Consider the following 15,453-nt stretch of genomic DNA (forward strand, 5'->3'; position numbering starts at 1 on the left):
GTCACGTCTGATACCGGTATGCAAATAAAAGACAATCAGTAACATCATAGAACCAAAAAACAATAGTATAACCAAAACAGAGGTAGAGCATATAACTGTCAGCACTGAGGGGTCTCCTCGGCTCGCCCTAAACGTAGGCATGCACGAGGGAGCCCGTCACAACAGAAAAGGCATCACAGAATGAGATCCACCACCCCCCGTCCCATACCCCTAAAGTACATGCGGTCCCCGAACAAATGCATTTCTCCCTGTGGCAGATTGTCCTCTCCTTACCCCCTCTCTCCCATCCACGCCCCGGGGGGGAAAGGGGCAGGGAAGGGGGGAAAGGGGGAGGAAAAGGAGGGAAGGGAAGGGTGGGAAGGGGGGGAGGGAGGGGGGAAACAGGGGAGAGGGGACAAAAGTGCGGAAATGTCAAGTCCTTTAGCGCACTCCCACCAGCAAACACCCGGACCCCATAAATTTCAACTCCTCCCCTCCATGGTCACCACATCAAGATGAAAGAGGAGATGGACTCACTGGAGAATACTTTAAACAATTTGCTCCAATTCTAGCCCCCCATTTGACTGAGCTTTTTAACAACGTTGCCTCCTCTTCTACTTTTAATAAAGAATACCTAAAAGCATTTGTGATAACTATACCTAAGCCAGGGATAAGAACCGAATGTCCCCCAAAACTTCCGCCCAATTTCACTACTAAATCAGGATCTGAAAATATACTCCAAAACTATTGCCCGTAGACTAATTAACATCATGCCCCACCTCATTCACCAGGATCAGGCAGGTTTCACCAAAGGGAGGCAAGCCCCCGATGCCACCAGAAGAATGCTCAATTTAATCCACCAAGCACAATCAACAGGAACGCCTTCTCTGCTTCTCTCTTTGGATGCAGAGAAGGCGTTCGATAGAGTTCACTGGCCCTACCTCACCTCAGTTTTGAAAAAATTTGGTTTTACAGGTCATATATTAAACGCCATCATGGCACTATATACTAATCCGGAAGCACAAGTCTTCACGGAAGGAATGCTATCCCGCACATTTTCCATCACCAATGGTACCCGCCAGGGCTGCCCCCTATCACCCCTTATTTTCAACTTAGTTATGGAACCCCTGGCTGAACATATAAGGTCTCTCTCTACTATCACTGGAATAACAATTGGCCCAATCTCCCATAAAATTTGCTTGTTCGCGGATGATGTCATCCTGAGTCTTACAAACCCAACTTCCTCCCTGGCTGAGGTTCATAGAATACTTAAATGGTTCAGTTCGGTCTCACTTTACAAAGTAAACGAATCCAAATCCATCATACTTGATATTAATATTGACGCCACCACGAAAAATCTCCTGCAAATACAATATCCATTTCAATGGGCATCTTCTCACATCCCATATCTTGGCATCCAATTACCAAGATCCCTAAAACATCTTTACTCGGTCAATTTCCCTACACTCTTACACAACATACAACAAACATCACAGAAATTAGCAACTCATGAACTTTCATGGACTGGTAAACTCGCCGCCTTCAAAATGATCTGCCTCCCCCAAGTCCTCTATTTCTTCCGCACACTTCCCATCCCTCTCCCTGCTACTTTCTTCCGTTCCTTACAAACAATATACAATAAATATCTCTGGAAGGGGAAGAAACCCCGGTGTGCGCACTCTCATCTCATCAAACACAAAACAGTGGGCGGAATAGGCTCCATAGACTTTAAAGACTACCACTCAGCAGCCATATTAGCCCAACTTCCTCATTGGCTTTGCCCACAACCACTCACTCCTTGGGCCCAGATAGAACGACAAATGATCACTAACACTGATTTAAAACACTGGCTGCTTAGTATACCTCTAGGTACTAACATTCCGACCTACTTATGCCCGACTATGAAAGCGTCTGCCCTGGCATGGCGTAGACTTGTTAACAGACTTCCCGAAACTCCTTCCCCCAACTTTAGTATTCCTTTAGAAACACTTAATCATTTAACACCTGACTTACCGACCTCACTCTGGTCAGTCAAAGGTATTCATACCCTCCAACACTTATATCACAACCACCATCTCAAACCCTTCTCCCGACTACAATCTGAATATAATCTTCCCAGCTCAGAATACTTTACTTACTTCCGCATCGGTCATTGTTTATCTAATACACCTTCCCCACTGTATACAATTCCCCCTAAGACTTGGAAGTTTCTCAATAATACGACTTCAAATATTAAAGGCATAACTCACTTTTACAATCTACTACAACACAAACTCACCTTCCTTAAATTGGCTCCCCATCATAAATGGGAGACAGAATTAGCACACTCGTATACGGATGACCAGTGGCAACTGGCAATAAATGCTACCTATAAGTATACAAAGTGTGCAGCATTGTGGGAACTCATGCAAAAAATGTCATTAAGGTATTACCTTACCCCAACTAGATTAGCGTCTTTCGATCCCCAATCCACCAATATCTGCTGGCGGTGCAAATCAGAAACCGGAAACTTATTCCACATCCTATGGGCTTGCCCTCATCTAAAACAATATTGGGAGGATGTTTTCAAGCTCATTTATATCAATTACTAATTGCACTGTACCCCTGTCCCCTGCATTGGCTATACTCAATTTGACCATTGATCATCTTCCTCACAACATGAGATGTGCAGTGTCACCACACATATCCTTCTTGCTGCCAGGCTCAATATCACCAGACACTGGAGAATGGACACTCCTCTCACTTTAGCGCAAGTGTCAGATATAGTGACTCTACATTATAGCTACGAGTCCGGGTTGACAATGGGCAGTGGTCGATCTTCTAAAACCGCTGCTAATTGGCAACCTTGGGTAAAGTGGAACTCAGCTGTGACTAGTACTCCATGATGTAAACTTTTAGACCTAGTCCTGAATTCTTGACCGAGCAATACTAGATACTATCCTTTACTTGATCCTTGGATTACCCCCCTTTCTAATATCTCTCCAATGAAATGACACTTAAATCTAATGACCTCTAGGGTGGGTCTCCCATCGGTGTGGCACTAATGATCCCCTACGGGGTGCTACACCGGTGGGAATTCTGGTTACGCTCTCTTGGGACATACTACTTACCTTGTTTTTCTTTTTTTTCCCTTTCTTCCTTTTTATTTCTTTATATACATTTTTGAATTACATTACTTACTGAAGTATACGTGTAACAGTGCTAAACATTGAAACCATTGTATATGTTATGTATTGACGTCGATGTTCGACGTACTGTGTTAATTGTACCTGTAACTCAATAAAAAAGTCGAAAAAAAAAAAAGATGAAAGAGGAGCAGCCCTGGTCGGTGCATGGAAAATCCGGCAGGCAAGGGGCTGGGGCCACCATCCCTCCATCCAACGGGAGACTTCACCCGAGCAGCAGTCCTGGGGCCCGCCAATTAGTGTCTCTCCTGCATCGCCATCGGGGGCTGTGTAGAGCATCCAGAGGGAGGCTGGGACCGCCCAAACAGTAAGGGGTAAATCCTCCAGGGGGGTCCAGAGTCACCCTGGAGGGAAGCAGTGTCTCGTACCAATAGGCTCAATAAATAAGTCATCCAGGGTCCCCGAAAGCTGCAGAAGGCAATGTCGGCAAAGAGTAGGTGGGAGCCAGAGGGGGGGACGAGGGGCGCAACCAGGGGGAGGGGACACATATGCGGGAATGTCAAGCCCTTCCAGTACAGCGCACTAGGTATCACTCAGACCCCCCAAAGTGGCACTCTCAACCCTCTTGACAAATGCCAAGATGGTCACCTTGGGAAACAAGCGAAAAAAAAAAAAAAACGAATCAACGCCAACAACATAAAAAGAAGCCTACAATAACTTGTATTCCCAGGTGGTCTCCCATCCAGGTACTAACCAGGCTTGACTCTTCTTAGCCTCCAAGATCAGACGAGATTGGGTGCTTTCAGAGTGCTCGGACTCTTTCCCCATCACTAATGGGACAAGGCAGGGGTGCCCTCTGTCTCCCCTAATTTTTATTCTGACACTGGAACCACTTATGTGTCACGTTCGGAATGACCCGAATATTATTGGCATATCCAAACCCTCGGCACACCACAAAATTGCGGCGTACACTGACGATCTAATTTTTTTCGTCTCCAATCCACACATTTCGCTTCCCAATATACTCGTGGCTCTCCAGCGATACGGCAGCCTATCAAACTATAAAATCAATTGCACCGTCGGCTGCATTGAATATATCGGTCCCGGATGGGGAGGCCAAGAGGCTACGCTCCGCTTTTCCATTCTACTGAGCTGAAAAATCTATACGTTACCTGGGCGTTGACATCGCAGCGGATTTGGCGCAATTGTACCCGCTTAATTTTGTCCCTCTCCTGAATAGACTGAAATCTGATTTGGGAAACTGGCATGCTTTAACACTGACCTGGTTCGGGCGCTGTAATGCATTCAAAATGACGGCCCTCCCGCGGATCTTATACTTGTTCCAGACATTACCGATCCGGTTACCCCCAATTTTTTTCAGACAACTGCAGGTGCTGCTCCGGGACTTTATTTGGGCGCGCAAACCGCCCAGAGCCCGTTTGCAATTGCTTGCCAGACCAAAGGACAAGGGGGGTCTGGGTCTCCCAGATCTGAGACAATACTACAGAGCGACTCTGCTAGCGAGAGTCGTTGATTGGCATTGTAATGGCCCACACAAGCAGTGGGTGTAGATGGAGATTGAGGATGGATCCATTCCCCTATTGACCTCCCCGTGGCTCCTGTCCTCCCTACCAAAAGACCTCAGAGATCACCCCGTAGTGGGAGCTACGTTGGCTGTTCTGCGGAGGTTATTCCGCTGCACACACATTGCTCCCCTGCCGTCACCAATGACTCCGGTTATAGGTAATCCAGACTTCCCACCGGGATTTACCAACAAGAAACTGCGACAGTTGACAGTGGTGGGGAAACAGCGTCTGGGAGAGGTGTGGCCCTCGGGAGGGCTCCCGACCACGCAAACTGTCGCCAAACTTTCTGACCCTCCGCTTGACTTGTTTAGTGCTTATCAACTTCGTCACTTTCTTCTGGCCATACAAAGGGCCCCCTACACTCCTAGAGACCTGACGCCCTATGAATCCATCTGTCACAAAAAGGAACCTGTGCGACACACCCTCTCCCTCCTGTACAACCTATTAAGTAGTCAGGAGGAGGAGTCGACCCCACCATTTATCCACAAATGGGAGAGGGACTTTGGCATCACATTTACCCCACAACAGATAGGGAAGATCCTGACATTAGTACATAAAGCTTCCATCGCAAACCAATATCAAGAATCAGGATACAAGATAGTCTCACGCTGGTATAGAGTTCCATACCTTCTGAATAAAATGAATAGATCGATCCCGGATGTTTGTTGGAGGTGCAATTCAGATACGGGGACAATGTCACACATTTTCTGGGCATGCCCGGCCTTGAGGAACTTTTGGGTGGAGGTGACCGGGACGATAAAAACTCTCAAAAATGTAGATATCGCAGACAACCCAGCAGCGTGCCTTCTACACTTGACCGAACAGCCTGTTCGAAAATACAAAGAAACCCTCACGATGCAACTCCTGAACACCGCCCGGGAATGCATTCCCACACTGTGGAGGCAGCCTCAGCCCCCATCCAAGGTGCTGTGGTATTCTAAAGTCAATCATATTCTCCGGATGGAAGAATTGACCGCCACCCTTCACAACACTGAAGAGGCATTTAGTGTAACATGGAGGCCCTGGAGGTATTTTACTGATACTTGAGACTACATTCGGGAGGTGAGCAGCGCCCCTGTCCCAGAAAAAGACTGAACATCTAACGTTTACCTACGTAGGCCATGTCTGCCCTGGGTGGCATTCCCCCCCCCCCTCCCTTTTTGTCTTTATTTTTCTATTTTTCCCCGCCGCCACCCCCCCCCTCCTCTCAATCTGTCTTTGCACTCTCTTCTTCCCCCGTCCTCCCTTTTGACTATGCCTTGTCTCCTTACTAGCCTTTGGGACCCAGAAGAACCCCAGGGTTCTGGACACGACCGGCTCATATTTTACTCTGGTTCACATAGGTCATGATAAGCTGGCTCGCTGTGGTCCCAGTTGTTCTCCATGATTACATTTGTCCAAACGGAGCTGCATTAGTTATACTGTACTACATGTCCGAGGTGGGGTTTCTCTCTTTTCTGCATGAAACTGTAGGACTCCCCTCTGAGAACCCAGAGTTATTTGGCTGCCTATTTTTTGTTACCATGTAATTGTGACCCTGGGTCATGCTGTATGGTTGACTGTTATATTTATGTTGTTCTACTTATACTTAATAAAAGAATAAAACAAAAAAAAAAAAAAAAGTCAATGCCAACAACTTAAAAAAAAAGCCTATGGCATCGAGAAATCCCAGGCGGTCTCCCATCCAGGTCCTAACCAGGTCCCAACCCTGCTTAGCCTCTGAGATCAAATGAGATTTGGCTCTTTCAGGGTGATGCAGCCATAGTAGATTTTTTCAGGCACGCTCAACCCTCTTGACAAACGCCAAGATGGTCACCTTGGGAAACAAACAAAAAAAACAAGTCAACGCCAACAACATAAAAAGAAGCCTACCGCACCTAGTATTTCCAGGCGGTCTCCCATCCAGGTATTAACAAGGCGCGACCCTTTCTAGCCTCTGAGATCAGCGGAGATTGGGCGCTTTCAGGGTGATGTTCCCATAGGCAATCTCTTTGGGCACTCTCATCCTTCTTGAAAAATGTCAAGATAGTCACCTTGGGAAACAAGCGAAAAAAAAACAGGTCAAAGCCAACAACATAAAAAGAAGCCTACGGCATCCAGTATTCCCATGCGATCTCCCAATCAAGACACTAACCAGACCAGATCCTTCTATGGCACCTGGTCTTCCCAGGCAGTCTCCCATCCAGGTACTAACCAGGCCTGACGCTGCTTAGCCTTTGAAATCAGATGATATCGGGTGCTTTCAGGTTGATGTGGCCGTAAGCGTTCTCTTCAAGACACGCCCAACCCTCTTGACAAACGCCAAGATGGTCGCCTTGAGAAACAAGCAAAAAAAACAGGTCAAAGCCAACAACATAAAAAGAAGCCTATGGGCTTACAGCGAACCCTAAAAGATGGGACCCACTAGCTCTGTCGTGGTTCGGACGCTGTAATGTGTTGAAGATGAACGTGATGCCACGACTTCTGTATCTACTACAAGCCTTACCTATCAAAATACCCCAGACTTTCTTTCATGCGGTTCGCTCAATCTTTATCAAGTTCCTCTGGCGCGGAAAACATATGTGTATTGGTAGGGCAATGCTATTGCGACCGACATTGCGGGGAGGTATTGGCTTCCCGGACCCTGCTCTATATTACACAGCGACGCACATGACACCGGTGGTTGACTGGTGCCGGTGTTCTGCCATATACTGTCCGGCCATGATATAGTGTCCGCGCCGTACTGCGCATGCGCAGTACGGAGCAGACGAAGCTTCGGAAAATCTCCGAAGCTGAACGGCGCCTGCGCGGTGAGTGGAGGTGGTAGCCCCACCATCCAAGCGGACATAGGGTTGTGAATATTAGAGGGCCCCTCGCAGACGAGCTTTGCTCGCCACGCTTTGGGCTCGGCCTCGCTGCGCTCGGCTCTTTTATATTCTTACTCTATGTCCACTTGGATAGTGGGTATAGAACCTGGACTCAGTGCGCTGGCGCCGTTCATGCTCGGCAATTTTCGGAATCTGTGTTGCTTTGTACTGCGCATGCGCAGTACACAGCGGACACTATCCGATGGGGGACCATATGTGATAAGACACCGGCATGGGGAACTGAAGCTATGGGTCAAGCTAGAGCAGGAGATGGCGCGGGTTCCACTGGCTGGTCTGCCTTGGGCGGGGAGGCCATTGGAGCCCTGTGTGACTACTCACCCGTTAATTGGCCCCTCGCTCGCCGAGATGGATAGTTTTTTTCACCTTTCCCACCTGACTAACTTCCCTTCTCCTATGACCCCAATTATTGGACATCCTAGATTCCCTCCGGGCCTGTCTGACCAGGCCTTTACCAGGCAAGCCCCGAAAGGGCTTCTGAGAGCAGCCCTATTTCTTGGACCCACGGGCTTGATTCCCATGGGGACCATACTGCTAGAGCAAGTACCTGTTGCATTGGATAGCTGGAGAGCTAGACAGCTAATCCATTTCCTCGGATCACTACCTAACCATTCGTTCTTCTCTAGACAATTCCACCCCTTCGAGGAACTTTGCATGGATGATGGCCCAATTCGTGGTTCCCTCTCATGGTCCTACCAAATCCTGACAGACGCACAATCCTCCACGGATCCACCCTTCCTAGCTAAATGGAAAAGGGACTTACAAACTACATTCTCCAAACCACAGAAGGACAGAATACTCTTTTTCGCCCATAAGTCGTCACTCTGCAGTAAATATCAGAAGATCTCATATAAGCTGATCACACGCTGGTATCGTACACCGGTGGTGTTGGCCAAAATATTCCCCGGTCAATCTGACCGCTGCTGTCGCTGTGGGCAACAGGCTGGCACCATTCTCCACATTTTCTGGGAATGCCCTAAATTACAAACATTCTGGCAGCCTGTCCTGAGACTCATCCACAAGTTCACAGACATTTCCTTAGCCAATGATCCCGCAGCAGTTCTTCTCAATCTAACTCCTATGTCGAGAAAGCGTTATCATAAGTCCTTACTTAAACATCTCCTCAATGCAGCTAGGGCCTGCATCCCAAGTCAGTGGAAAGAGAAATCTGCTCCAATGGTGACCCAGTGGTTCGCAAGGGTAAATGATATTGAACGAATGGAAGACCTGACTGCAACAATGAGGGATAAAACGGAGGAGCATGGGAACAGATGGTTCTACTGGACCCAGTTTCACTTTTCGGAAGAATACCTCCGCGAGACATAGTAAGCTCATGGTGATCGTTGGAGATCGCTGTTCCAAACGTTGGACAGCTGATGAGCTGGTGAGCCGAGGGTGTCTCTTGCTCCCTGGGAGGGGACCCCATCCTATCCACTCTACCCACGACACCCGCTTACCCCTTCTTTTCCTTTTCTGACATTTCCTTCCCCAATCTTCTCTTTCCCCTTCTCCCTCCTTTCAGTTCTACTATTTCCCTTCTTAACTCAAAAAAGGGAAAAGAAAATGGTATGTTCCGACCCCATTTGACTACTACACAATACTCTTCCCCTATCTATGGATATCTAAACTCTTCGAGGGTAGCAGGGATAGTATCAATAATATTTTAAGTGGTAGAGGATCCCAACGAGATGGAGCTTTAATCTCATCTTGATATGACCGCAAAGCTGTACACGTGCTATTCTCCTCTGACTTCTTACCATTGGCTCTGATATCCATGCAATATGATCGTTTGTTTGTAACTATTTGTATCACACATTCTGTGAAGTTGCCTTTGCATTGTATGTCGCATACTACTAAATAAAAAAAAAAAGAAGCCTATGGCACCTGGTATTCCCAGGCGGTCTCCCATCCAGGTACTAACCAGGCCTGACACTGTTTAGCATCCGAGATCAGACGAGATTGGGCGCTTTCAGGGTGATGGGGCCATAGGTGATCTCTTCGGGCACTCTCAACCCTCTTGACAAACGCCAAGATGGTCACCTTGGGAAACAATTGAAAAAAAAAACAGGTCAAGGCCAGCAACATAAAAAGAAGCCTACAGCACCTAGTATTCCCAGGTGGTCTCCAATCCAGGTACTAGCAAGGCCCAACCCTGTTTAGATTCTGAGATCAGAGGAGATCGGGTGCTTTCAGGGTTATGTGCCCATAGGCATTCTCTTTGGGCATTCTCAACCCTCTTGACAAATGCCAAGATAGTCACCTTGAGATACAAGCGAAAAAAAACAGGTCAATGTCAACAACATAAAAAGAAGAATACGGCACCTGGTATTCCAACGCCATCTCCCATCCAGGTACTAACTAGCCCCAACCCTTCTTAGCCTCAGAGAAGAGAAGAGATAGGGCTCTTTCAGGGTGATGCTGCTGTAAGCGATCTCTTTGGGCACTCTCAACCCTCTTGACAAATGCCAAGATGGTCACCTTGGGAAACAAGCAAAAAAAAAAAAAATAATCAACGCTAACAACATAAAAAGAAGTCTACGACACCTGGTATTCCCAGGCGGTCTCCCATCCAGGTACTAACAAGGCCCGACTCTTCTTAGCCTCCAACATCAAACGAGACCGGGTGCTTTCAGGGTGATGTGCCCGTAGGCAATCTCTTCAGGCACTTTCAACCCTCTTGACAAACGCCAAGATGGTCACCTTGGGAAACAAGTGAAAAAAAAACCAGGTCAAGGCCAACAACATAAAAGGAAGCCTACAGAACCTAGTATTCCCAGGTGGTCTCCAATCCAGGTACTAGCAAGGCCCAACCCTGTTTAGCTTCTGAGATCAGAGGAGATTGGGCGCTTTTAGGGTTATGTGCCCATAGGCAATCTCTTTGGGCATTCTCAACCCTCTTGACAAATGCCAAGATAGTCACCTTGAGATACAAGCGAAAAAAAACAGGTCAATGTCAACAACATAAAAAGAAGAATACGGCACCTGGTATTCCAACGCCATCTCCCATCCAGGTACTAACTAGGCCCAACCCTTCTTAGCCTCAGAGAAGAGAAGAGATAGGGCTCTTTCAGGGTGATGCTGCTGTAAGCGATCTCTTTGGGCACTCTCAACCCTCTTGACCAATGCCAAGATGGTCACCTTGGGAAACAAGCAAAAAAAAAAACGAATCAACGCCAACAACATAAAAAGAAGCCTACGGGGCGTGACTGGAAGTCGACCCGGATGGCAGCCTAATCCTCTCGCTCTCCCTCCAGCCTCCGCTCTACTGCACCTACGGGGATAATCCAGCCCCATCCGATGGGGAAATCCAGGGCCACAAGGTCCTCCTGCTCCAGGGGACCTCCCGCTACCCCGTTGGGCACCGCCGCGGACCTCCGGTCCTTCTTTTTAACGACGGAGGTCCCGACCGACAGACCTCCCAAAATGGCGCCGGCAGCCACAACCACGCCGTTGCGGGCTCCTTCTCCGGCCCCCAGCACGGACCGGGGGATCGAGGGACACCACGGCAGACATCCCCGGCCCGGATGTTCCAATTAACATCCCACCGCCGGAGGTGGACCATCTACGATCTAACTTTCCCTACCACTGGAAGTCTACTTCCCTTCGGTACCTGGGGGTATACATCACCCCAACCTATACCTCCCTCTATCAGGCAAACTATCCATCCCTTTATGGAGATATTAGGCGTCTGCTTTTACAATGGCGGAAACACCAAATTTCTCTTCTTGGTAGGATAGCCTCTGTGAAAATGGCAATCCTCCCCGAAACTCCTCTATCTTTTTCAGACCCTCCCCATTCCCATACCCTCTTCCCACCTGAAAAAATTGCAAAGGGACCTACTTCGATTCACGTGGAACTATAAAAGGCACAGAATACCTCGCTCGGTCATGACCGCCTCCCGATCGGATGGGGGGTTAGCGTTCCCGGATCTAGTCAGGTACTATCAGGCTGCCCAACTCCGCGCGGTCGCTTCTTGGTTTACCCAGAGGTCTCACAACCGCTGGTCGGAAATTGAATCCCGGTGGTTGGCCCCTATACACCCTAACAGTATGCTCTGGAGTGCGGCGGCATTGGTTCCCCAGTCCCAACTGTTGGGCCCCATGTCCCATCTGCAGAGCCTATGGCGTAGGTCCTCCAAGGCATTTGGCCTGACCTCGGATAAATCGCTCCTGACCTCTTTTATGTCCAACCCTCAAGTGCCAGATAGCCTATCCCGCCAGATGCAACACCCTTGGTCCTCCCGAAACCTCTTCCATCTGAGATCTCTGGTGGACCCCAGATCTAGGAGACTACTGACTTACACTGAACTCCAATCTCGGTTTGACCTCCCCCGGCAGAGCTTCTATAGTTATTTACAAATCCGTCACTTTGCCCAGACCATCGCATCAGACCTCCGTTTCTCCCCGCCTACCTCATTTGAAATAGTTGTTTCAGCAGGTACGGCACAGAGAGGGATGATCTCAGATATTTATAAAATACTTAACGCCTTTCCTATGGGTCTTAAAGGCAAACATGCATATATGCTTAAATGGGAGGAAGCTCTGGGTGAAGTGTTCACGGAGGAGCAATGGCGGGTGATTTGGTCACAGGCATCCAAGAGCTCCATGTGTACGCTCTATCAGGAGAATGCATACAAAATTTTATTCTTCTGGTACATGACCCCGGATGTCCTACACGCTATTTACCCTTCTACAACAGACCGGTGCTGGCGCTAAGTGGAGCATAAGGGCACCCTCCTGCACATATACTGGCAATGCCCCCGTATAGTCCCCTTCTGGACAGAAGTCTGTACTCTCCTGGCCAGTGTCCTGGACCAACCCCTGGACTTGAACCCCAAGCAATTTTTATTGGGAGTCCCTTTCCCCAAACTGTCCAGATCCCTACAGAAACTATGCCGACATATCCTGACAGCAGCGCGGTGTCTTGTTGCACTTCATTGGAAAAGGACGCACCCCCCTACCCCGGACGCATTATACGCTCGAATTAGAGACGTGGAGCTTATGGAGAGGATGACCGCCAGGATACAGGACCGGCTGGAAGCGCATGACGTGGTTTGGAATCCCTGGACTCTTAAGGGCGATCGACCCTGACAGGCAAGCGGAATATTTCGGATGACTACCCACCTCTATTCCCTCCTTTTCCTCCCTACCTTTCTTTCTACCCTTTTTGGTATCCCCCTCTTTTCGCCCCCTCTTCCCCCCTTCTTCTTTTTCTTTTTCCCTTTTTTCTCCTCTCTTATTTCTATCTTTCTTCCAAACCCCCCCAAGGGAGGGTGTTTAACTGGGTTAATTTGTAGTACAAGTATCTTACACTTTTAGTCGATACCTGTATCCTCGGAATGCCACTCTTCACTGGCTGTAGAGTTTTGAGGACTAGTTTATTATTGGTTGGACTTTATCCCTGACTTACATATGTTGCAGAACATACTGCCTGTGGATAGCTCTGCCTGGCCTGGTTTGTACCTACTCCAAGTGGCTATATTCTGTAGGCCGATAAGCTCTTATTGTATGTTCCCTTTTTTCTCCTTTGGCTCCGCCACTGCTGTATTGAAGTGAATGATATGTAATGTTTCATCTTATAATAATAAAAAAGTTATTTGAAAAAAAAAAAAGAAGCCTACAATAACTGGTATTCCCAGGTGGTCTCCCATCCAGGTACTAACCAGGCCCGACTTTTCTTAGCCTCCAAGATCAGACGAGATTGGGTGCTTTCAGAGTGATGTGGCCATAGGCAATCTCTTCAGGCACTCTCAACCCTCTTGACAACCACAAAGATGGTCACTTTGGGAAAAAAGCGAAAAAAAAAACAGGTCAACGCCAACAACATAAAAAGAAGCCTACAATAACTGGTATTCCCAGGTGGTCTCCCACCCAGGTACTAACCAGGCCCGACTCTTCTTAGCCTCCAAGATCAGATGAGATTGGGTGCTTTTTAGAGTGATGTGGCCATAGGCAATCTCTTCAGGCACTCTCAACCCTCTTGACAAACACCAAGATGGTCACATTGGGAAACAAGCGAAAAAAAAACAGGTCAACGCCAACAACATAAAAAGTAGTCTATGACACCTGGTATTCCCAGGCAGTCTCCCATCCAGGTACTAACAAGGCCCGACTCTTCTTAGCCTCCAACATCAAACGAGATCGGGTGCTTTCAGGGTGATGTGCCCGTAGGCAATCTCTTCAGGCACTTTCAACCCTCTTGACAAACGCCAAGATGGTCACCTTGGGAAACAAGTGAAAAAAAAACAGGTCAAGGCCAACAACATAAAAGGAAGCCTACAGCACCTAGTATTCCCAGGTGGTCTCCAATCCAGGTACTAGCAAGGCCCAACCCTGTTTAGCTTCTGAGATCAGAGGAGATCGGGCGCATTCAGGATTATGTGCCCATAGGCAATCTCTTTGGGCATTCTCAACCCTCTTGACAAATGCCAAGATAGTCACCTTGAGATACAAGCGAAAAAAAACAGGTCAATGTCAACAACATAAAAAGAAGAATACGGCACCTGGTATTCCAACGCCATCTCCCATCCAGGTACCCACTAGGCCCAACCCTTCTTAGCCTCAGAGAAGAGAAGAGATAGGGCTCTTTCAGGGTCATGCTGCTGTAAGCGATCTCTTTGGGCACTCTCAACCCTCTTGACAAATGCCAAGATGGTCACCTTGGGAAACAAGCAAAAAAAAAAAAAATGAATCAACGCCAACAACATAAAAAGAAGCCTACAATAACTGGTATTCCCAGGTGGTCTCCCACCCAGGTACTAACCAGGCCCGACTCTTCTTAGCCTCCAAGATCAGATGAGATTGGGTGCTTTCAGAGTGATGTGGCCATAGGCAATCTCTTCAGGCACTCTCAACCCTCTTGACAAACACCAAGATGGTCACTTTGGGAAACAAGCGAAAAAAAAACCAGGTCAACGCCAACAACATAAAAAGAAGTCTATGACAACTGGTATTCCCAGGCAGTCTCCCATCCAGGTACTAACAAGGCCCGACTCTTCTTAGCCTCCAACATCAAACGAGATCGGGTGCTTTCAGGGTGATGTGCCCGTAGGCAATCTCTTCAGGCACTTTCAACCCTCTTGACAAACGCCAAGATTGTCACCTTGGGAAACAAGCAAAAAAAATAAAAATAAGTCGGAAGCTAGAGTCCTCAATTTAATCCATGCGGCGCATGTACAGGGAAGGCCCTTGCTTATGTTGTCAATGGACGCGGAAAAGGCCTTTGACAGGGTGGCCTGGCACTTTATGCAGGCCACCCTGGAACATATAGGTCTTGGCCCCAACATGATGAGCTGGGTAATGTCGCTTTACTCCACGCCGTTGGCAGCGGGAACGGTTGAACGAGTGGTGCTCGGACTCTTTCCCCATTACTAATGGGACGAGGCAGGGGTGCCCTCTGTCTCCCCTCATTTTTATTCTGACACTGGAACCACTTATGTGTCACGTTCGGAATGACCCGAATATTACTGGCATATCCAAACCCTCGGCACACCACAAAATTGCGGCGTACGCTGACGATCTAATTTTTTCCATCTCCAAGCCACACATTTTGCTTCCCAATATACTTGCGTCTCTACAGCGATACGGCAGCCTATCAAACTATAAAATCAATTGCGCCAAGTCAGCTGTATTGAATATATCGGTCCCGGATGGTGAGGCCAAAAGGCTCCGCTTTCCGCTTTTCCATTCTACTGGACTGAAAAATCTATACGTTACCTGGGCGTTGACATCGCAGCGGATTTAGCGCAATTGTACCCGCTTAATTTTGTCCCTCTCCTGGATAGACTGAAATCTGATTTGGGAAACTGGCATGCTTTAACACTGACCTGGTTCGGGCGCTGTAATGCATTCAAAATGACGGCCCTCCCGCGGATCTTATACATGTTCCAGACATTACAGA

The 15,453-nt window shown here is 48.0% G+C and overlaps 8 pseudogenes; all 8 read right to left on the bottom strand.

Moving 5' to 3' along the window:
- Nucleotides 1-9,426: 9,426 nt before the first annotated feature.
- On the bottom strand, nucleotides 9,427-9,545 carry LOC143955738 (5S ribosomal RNA; annotated as a pseudogene).
- Nucleotides 9,546-9,646: 101 nt separating this feature from the next.
- LOC143947325 (5S ribosomal RNA) lies at nucleotides 9,647-9,765 on the bottom strand (annotated as a pseudogene).
- A 321-nt stretch (nucleotides 9,766-10,086) lies between these two features.
- LOC143951991 (5S ribosomal RNA) lies at nucleotides 10,087-10,205 on the bottom strand (annotated as a pseudogene).
- A 101-nt stretch (nucleotides 10,206-10,306) lies between these two features.
- LOC143953494 (5S ribosomal RNA) lies at nucleotides 10,307-10,425 on the bottom strand (annotated as a pseudogene).
- A 2,742-nt stretch (nucleotides 10,426-13,167) lies between these two features.
- LOC143954761 (5S ribosomal RNA) lies at nucleotides 13,168-13,286 on the bottom strand (annotated as a pseudogene).
- Nucleotides 13,287-13,387: 101 nt separating this feature from the next.
- LOC143955048 (5S ribosomal RNA) lies at nucleotides 13,388-13,507 on the bottom strand (annotated as a pseudogene).
- Nucleotides 13,508-13,826: 319 nt separating this feature from the next.
- Nucleotides 13,827-13,945, bottom strand: LOC143947094 (5S ribosomal RNA; annotated as a pseudogene).
- Nucleotides 13,946-14,267: 322 nt separating this feature from the next.
- LOC143956938 (5S ribosomal RNA) lies at nucleotides 14,268-14,386 on the bottom strand (annotated as a pseudogene).
- Nucleotides 14,387-15,453: the final 1,067 nt, after the last annotated feature.

Source organism: Lithobates pipiens, unplaced genomic scaffold (genome assembly GCF_037356315.1).
Source record: "Lithobates pipiens isolate NorthernLeopardFrog02 unplaced genomic scaffold, aLitPip1_a1.2 Scaffold_10, whole genome shotgun sequence".
Taxonomy (NCBI): Eukaryota; Metazoa; Chordata; class Amphibia; order Anura; family Ranidae; genus Lithobates; species Lithobates pipiens.